Source organism: Alligator sinensis, unplaced genomic scaffold (assembly GCF_000455745.1).
Source record: "Alligator sinensis unplaced genomic scaffold, ASM45574v1 scaffold86_1, whole genome shotgun sequence".
NCBI lineage: Eukaryota > Metazoa > Chordata > Crocodylia > Alligatoridae > Alligator > Alligator sinensis.
The window spans coordinates 2,594,231-2,601,975 of NW_005841971.1; the positions used below are offsets into that span (position 1 = coordinate 2,594,231).

Below are 7,745 nucleotides of genomic sequence, written 5' to 3' on the forward strand. Positions count from 1 at the left end.
ATGCTTGGTGTGGCCAGTATGTGGCTCCTGGGGCAAAGGCCACAGGGTGCAGAGTCCCAGCCTGCAGAAATTTTCCTATTGCTTGTAAATTTTCTTCTGAAGCAAGGTGGTAGCATTTACACCAGACATCCAATCCTGCAAACAAGTGTTGCTTCAGCTCTGGTGGGTAACTTTTGAGGACAACTGGAGCTTGCATCCCATAGGAAATTTCATGGTTGCAAGTTTTGTTTTATCCCCAGTTAGGAAGAAAATAGAAATCTCACAATTTTTATATGACGTTCTGGGGGGAAAAAAATACTTTTTGACTTTATTGAAATGTTCTGTTGCTAAAGGGCAGGAACACTTTGCTTTGAAAAAATCAAAATGAAATAATTCAACTTTATTTAATTAAACCATTTTGATCATTTCCCCTCAAAGATTTCATCTGAGGAAGTCAAAATGCTCCTGCAAAACATTTCAATATAAATCAATCAACATTTTCAAAAAGAAATAGAAAAAGCTCCATCAGAAAGTTTCCAGCCAGGTCTTTTCAATATTTTGTATTCAAAATGCTGATATTCTGCCCAAATTCTTACTTCTCCTAGGCTAGGGACAGACATTACACACAAACTGGTTTAAGTGATCAGAAACTGGCTTAAACCTGTAACAGAACAGATGTTCAGTGCAAATAAACCAGTTTGAAAATGGCTGAAACGTTTGAGATAAACCTGGTTGAATGTAGTATCAGACTTTGTTGCCCTGTGGGGTCAGGCCAACTCTCAGGATCTCAATGTTGCACTGTTAGACAGGAGGGTGTGACGACACAATTGCACATATACAAACACACAAATCAATTAGGTGCATACACACACACACTACCAGCTCAGGCACATACACATCCAAACCAGCCTAGGCACATGCATACCTATCACCAATTCAAGCACATACACTATACACCCCAAAAGTTAGACACAGATCACTAATTTGTATATTGTGCACACAATGACATATATATATACACACACACACACTCGCCAGTTCACACACACACAACCCACCTACACACATACACAGGTAAGTTCCTAACTTGGATGGTACAGTGTGTATGTGTGTGCTTGGGGTACCTGGGATACTTAGGAGAAGGTTCAGGTGACAGAGAGAGAGTTAAAGTGTAGGGAGTGAAAGTTGCCAGAACCGGGATTAGAACTGGTTGACTACAAAGAAGCTGGCTGAGGAACTGAGGCTTGGGTTTACTTAAGGTAGACTGGGGCTGGAAACTAAGGCAGACAGCTGAGATATTGGAGGGTGCAGATAAGTGGTGGCAAGGAGGAGACAGCCAGGAAAGAAACCGAGGCAGAAACCTGGTTGCTCAGGGGAAAAGGAAAAGGCAGTGGGGATAAGACAGTGGCAAAGAAACAGGGGGTTTGGAGGAAGAGAGGAGCTCAGGACAGGTGTTGGAGGTGGCAGTGAGCCAGAAGCAGGAGAGGGAAAGATGAGACAGAAGTTAGAGGGTGAGGAGCAGAGATTGGAGCAGGGTCAAACCATAGTAAAGCAAAACCCAACTTAGGGGTCCAAATAACAGTTTTATTAGCTGCATCCTGTACACAACCCTGCCTCCCCACAGTGACTTCGAAAGATTTTTGTATTCTTCAGTGTTTAAAAGGTTATATACATATAGAATTCAAACAAAAAACAGATTACAAGTTCATCCCTGAAGAATTCCAGATATAAATTAATTGAAATTTTGTACTGTACTTTTTTTAACAAATTGTTTGTTTTATTCAGCCACAATTATCCATGCTTTTAGGATGTCCAGGAGAATGAAATCTCTTGATCTCCTTTGTATCTAATTTCATCCCCACCCTTTTCCTTAATCTCTTTTCCTTAATCTCTCACACTCCCTCAGCTATTTGACTTCAAAATACAAGCATGTTTTAGTCACTCCTTACTTAAATAAAAATTCCCTTGCCTTTCCCTTGTTTTTTCCAGCTACCATTCCATTTGCTTTGTTTCAACTCTTAATTCTCCAAGGCCACTGAACACATCATTTACAATACACGTGTGGAGTTTGTCACCTTTAAACCCATCCTAGAACCTTAATGATTCAGAACCCCATGTGCTCCACTGAACAAGCTCCAAGCAAAAAATTAATGACCTCTTCCTAACCAAATCTCAGAGCCATCACACTATCCTCTTCTTCCGTGACTATTCAACTTCCTTTGACACAAGTAGCAATGAGGTCCTTCTTGAAATTGTATGTTCCCTAGGGTGTTTTACTTCCCTTTTTTAGATTTTCTCCTCCATTATGTTCAGGATCCTGATTTTCTCCAATTAAAAAAAATCCCCAATTTTCAGATTTAAAAAAGTAATCCAAAATCCACATTTGTCCATAATGAAAATGAAACACTGCTAATATATATATATTATATGTGTATATATATATATATGTATGTATTAAAAAAAGAAAAACTGGGGGTTTTGCTACAACTTAACTGATTTGTCTCAAACTGATTTACGCAATGTCTGTCAGACCCCTTGCTCGTTTAAGATAAACCAGGCACCCCCAGCATCCTGGCATGCTCTCTGAGCTGGGCAGAGGTCTCTGCTCCACAGCAGGGCTGGCCCCTCCCCTCTGCTCCCTGGCTACAGCTCAGCAGAGACTTGAAGGCACAGCAGCATCTGCCTGGCTTCTCCCTGCTTAGCAGGGATTATTCCCCCCTCCCCTCTGCTTTATGCAGGCGCCTCAGCATTAGTTAGCAAACCACATGCTGGCTACAGCCTGTGCTGTGGGAGACAACCAAGGCAGACAGACTTTTTGGAGCTAATCATCAGGCAGCTTAATGTCCTTCCTTGGAAAAGCTGTTTAAGAAGAGCTGTTTGCTCCCCTGCTCCCCCTTACCACTCCCTGCTAAGCAGGAATTTCCCCCTCCCCTCTGCCTTGCTGAGACATGTCTGTGTATTAGCTAGCAGATCACATGCTAGCTATGGTCCATGCTGAATCAACAGGTAGCTGGTAATGTCCCTCTGTTGTTTTCTTAATGGGGTGATAAACACTGATTTGGCGGGGGGGAGGGGGATTAATACTGTTATCAATTCCCTGCTAGGCTAATCAGAGCATCCTGCCAGGGCCTGGTCATGCCCCCCCTCAGCTCAGTACTGTGCAAGGGAAGGGAGGGCTGCTGTAGTGCCCTCCAGCTTCTAGTCTGAGCCACTGCAGACATGTGCTTGCATGTCTGGGATGTCTGTGCAGTTACAAAGTGTTTTAACTTAGCCAGGTTAGACTAACCTGCAAAAATTGAATCAATTCAGGCTCAGGCTTTTTCAATGTCTGTCCCTAGCCCTAAAGTCAATGGCAACATTTTCTGAGTACCATAATAAGGCCGTGTCTTTCCTTCATAGGAAAAAAAATCGCAAGTTCCTCCTTTGTATACATATGAACTACTCAGAACATCTGGAATACAATTCTTTGTCTTTCTTTGTTTTACCATTGCTTTTAATTTCAGTTCAGTTGTTTTTGAAAAACAAAAAAATAAAAACCTGACCTTTTTAAAAATAAAAACAAGCATAAAAATTATCTCACAAAATTGTAGAATGTGTGTGTGTGTGTGTGTGTGTGTGTATCTATAGAAAGAGGATAGCAACATTGCTGCCAGAGTTTGAATTATACCTGGCTTCTCCCTGCTTAGCAGGGATTATTCCCCCCTCCCCTCTGCTTTATGCAGGCGCCTCAGCATTAGTTAGCAAACCACATGCTGGCTACAGCCTGTGCTGTGGGAGACAACCAAGGCAGACAGACTTTTTGGAGCTAATCATCAGGCAGCTTAATGTCCTTCCTTGGAAAAGCTGTTTAAGAAGAGCTGTTTGCTCCCCTGCTCCCCCTTACCACTCCCTGCTAAGCAGGAATTTCCCCCTCCCCTCTGCCTTGCTGAGACATGTCTGTGTATTAGCTAGCAGATCACATGCTAGCTATGGTCCATGCTGAATCAACAGGTAGCTGGTAATGTCCCTCTGTTGTTTTCTTAATGGGGTGATAAACACTGATTTGGCGGGGGGGAGGGGGATTAATACTGTTATCAATTCCCTGCTAGGCTAATCAGAGCATCCTGCCAGGGCCTGGTCATGCCCCCCCTCAGCTCAGTACTGTGCAAGGGAAGGGAGGGCTGCTGTAGTGCCCTCCAGCTTCTAGTCTGAGCCACTGCAGACATGTGCTTGCATGTCTGGGATGTCTGTGCAGTTACAAAGTGTTTTAACTTAGCCAGGTTAGACTAACCTGCAAAAATTGAATCAATTCAGGCTCAGGCTTTTTCAATGTCTGTCCCTAGCCCTAAAGTCAATGGCAACATTTTCTGAGTACCATAATAAGGCCGTGTCTTTCCTTCATAGGAAAAAAAATCGCAAGTTCCTCCTTTGTATACATATGAACTACTCAGAACATCTGGAATACAATTCTTTGTCTTTCTTTGTTTTACCATTGCTTTTAATTTCAGTTCAGTTGTTTTTGAAAAACAAAAAAATAAAAACCTGACCTTTTTAAAAATAAAAACAAGCATAAAAATTATCTCACAAAATTGTAGAATGTGTGTGTGTGTGTGTGTGTGTGTGTATCTATAGAAAGAGGATAGCAACATTGCTGCCAGAGTTTGAATTATATCCTACAGTCCTCAGTGTGTGTGTGGGGGGGGGAGGTGGGAAGTCTGTCTATAGCTAGATACCCTCCTCACACACACACACACACACACACACACACACACACACACACACACACTGAGGACTGTAGGATATAATTCAAACTCTGGCAGCAATGTTGCTATCCTCTTTCTTTTTACTTCCACTGGTGTCAAGCCAGCCTAGGGAGACAGGATTGGGCCCTAAATAATACTATGACAAATCAGCCCCTCTTTTATTACCAACTGGATCTCTCGCCATTCACTTCAAGACCCCCAGTTCTTTGGTGGTCTTCTGTTTTGACATCTGCTTACCCTTATCTCCAATCAGTTTTGTTGATAGACATTTCCCTTGAGTGAGGAGAAGTTGTCAAATAGATTTTTTAAACCAGCTACTACTAAGTAGTCAGGAAATTATCTTTGTGGCCTGAGAGAGAGAGAGAGTTCCTGACATTCCCATGCAGACAGCTAAGTTTTACTGTACCCTTTCTGATTTGTTCTGTTTCATTTTTATGCTCTCTTTTATCCTGAAATAATAATTTTAACATGTTTTTGTCTCTTATATCTGCAATGAGCAAACTGGGCAATACCCCAAAACACCCAATGGATCAGAGAATAAAGCAGTCATTTAAACCATGCTAATTTACTGTAAAAACTACAGGATGTACAGAAATCTACCAGGATTTACATTTTATACCTGCACAAATTCTGCAAGAATTGAATTTAAACCATATTATTTAAGGGAATAACGAGTAGTTTTGTTTTGTTTTAGTATGTGAATTTGAGAAAGTGGCAACCTGGAAAACAAGTGTCTGGTGAACCTGGGGTGGGGTTCTGAAATGAAGGGTTTTTTTCCTCAAAAGATTGACTTCAAATATCACAGGTATATGGGAAGCTGAAGCATCTGCAGACTTGATTTCCACTTTTAACTCAACTAGCGGGGTACAAAGGCAGCACAGCAGTAAAAACCACTACAGTAGCCTTTGCTGACAATGTTCACAATTTAAACTGTCATTTATGAGACATCCCAGAAATCATTTTTTACTTTCAGGTACTATCCAAAGAATGTCGTTTTAAGTCCAGTTTTAGAAATAAACAAACCTACAACAATACACTTCGGGACCCAAAGCCCCAACTCTTGTTGCCAATGATGCCAGTGTCAATGACTAGACATTGTTCTAAGAAACACTGAGAAACATACCACAGCCACACTAAGAAACAGACCATAGCAACAGCCCTGTTGAGGTATGAATTCAGACCTGAAAGTGTTTGCTGAAGGCAGAAGCACCAAGGGGTCCGAACTTTTTTTCTGTGGAACCTGCCTGCCTCTCCCATGGCCAGGGGGTGAACTCATGTTTGCAATGATGCAAACTCACCCAAAACTCTCAAAACTTGCGTCTGTATCATGTGACGACATTAAGCACCACAAAGGGAAATTTTTGTCATTTGTACATTGTGATATCATCACATGTACAAGCACTCTGGCCTGTGCCTGCATTCAGCAGGCTGTCATTGTTCAGCAATGCACTAAAGCATGCGCTTAACTTAAGGTCTGAAGTCACGCTGACTAAACTTAGGGATGTGCCTAAAGTTAAGTGCATGCTTGAGTGGTCTGCTGAATGGAGATGGATTTGAAGCTTATAGGATTTTTGAATTGGGGCCTGGTTTCTTAGCTCATGCATCCTAGCTCTATTAGATCAATGGAGGTGCTACAGTAAGCAAATAAATACCAGTAACAAAAAGGTTCCAACAGTATGAACAATTTAATCATTTGATCAATGGTTCTGGATCATTTCAAATGTGTGTCTTTTTTAAATGAATTATTAAACACTAGCAATTCCCAGTGGGCTTGTACCTTCTGAATGTCAGTGATTTCTTCATGTTAGGCTTAGTTTTTCCCTTCTGAGTATAATCCATGTTGTTCTGACAGGTTTTATGAGTGGTATATCAGGTCCTTCACTTCATCCCACCAACCTGCTAACTGACCACTGAGCTTCCTCGATGACTATAATACAACAAGGACCAAAAGAATAGTGATCAACAGATCTTCAGCTTGCGTAAACCAGCCTTAGTCTAATAAATGCACACTAGACTGTTCACTTGCTTACAGTTCAGCTTGTGCATAAGTCTACAAAGTATATGGCCCTACAAGTCATATATAAGTAATATAGATAAGTATATATAAGTAATTATATAAGTAATAACGTTTGCTCCAAAATGAAGGCCTGCGAAGCAGAGAATGTTGGCTAGGATGAACATTGGACTTCACAGAACAAACATCACAGTGGTCTCTGTGACTTGTTGGCTGAAAACCTTAACACTTTTTTTCATTGTAGACAGGGTTAGGATACTTTAAGATATTTTGGACTTGGTTCCAGGCTTCCCCATGATCTGGGAACATTTGTTTCTGGGGCTTTAGTTCCATCCTTTGCAGACATATGACTAAGAACTTTGACTCTGGCTCTAGTTTCAAATTGCCTGCAAGTATTCTGGTTCTGGGAATTTGTTCAAGCCTATCTCTAACATGAGTCTTTCTGATCCTGCTCTGGTTGCTGGGTTCTTTGAACTAAATGAATACAATTTAGCAGCTTTGAGGCCCTGAATATATAAGACTGAACTTTCACATCTAGAAGTGGCTCTTTTTTTTTTTTTAAGCTCAGGAGTACAAGTTGAAGCATTTTTTGCACGGCTCCCCACAGACTACTGAGTCTATATCATCAAACACTATTCTGTTGTTTTGGCAATATTCACACAAACAAGAACATTGTAACATTGGGATTTTTCTTGTATTATTTCTTCTCCCCGCCTCCATCTGTCTCTTGCTGCCTGTCTCTCCTACATTTGAGAGACAAAATTTGTAGGGGCAGCAAGGATGAGATCATTGGTCTGTGAGAAGTGACAGGAAAGCTGGCTGCGCCATTCAGTGCTCCACGTACCCTTTTTCCCATGCCACAGATCTGATGTTATTTCCCTATCCACAACTGCAAGGAGACATCATCAGCACTCTGGAGACGGTGCTTGCCAGCCACTCTGGTAAAACTTCAAGAGTGCAGATAAGGCTCTGAGATATGGAGCCATCAAAATGTGAATGTTTAGCACTGA

At 41.5% G+C, this 7,745-nt stretch overlaps 1 long non-coding RNA gene across 2 annotated transcripts in view; it reads right to left on the reverse strand.

Annotated features, from left to right (window-relative positions):
* Positions 1 to 6,387: 6,387 nt before the first annotated feature.
* Positions 6,388 to 7,745, reverse strand: part of LOC112549814 — a 30,170-nt gene continuing 28,812 nt past the window's right edge. For both annotated transcript variants that reach the window (XR_003093347.1, XR_003093348.1), the window contains exon 5: positions 6,388 to 6,648. This is a non-coding gene — a long non-coding RNA (uncharacterized LOC112549814). The remainder of the gene's footprint in view (positions 6,649 to 7,745) is intronic.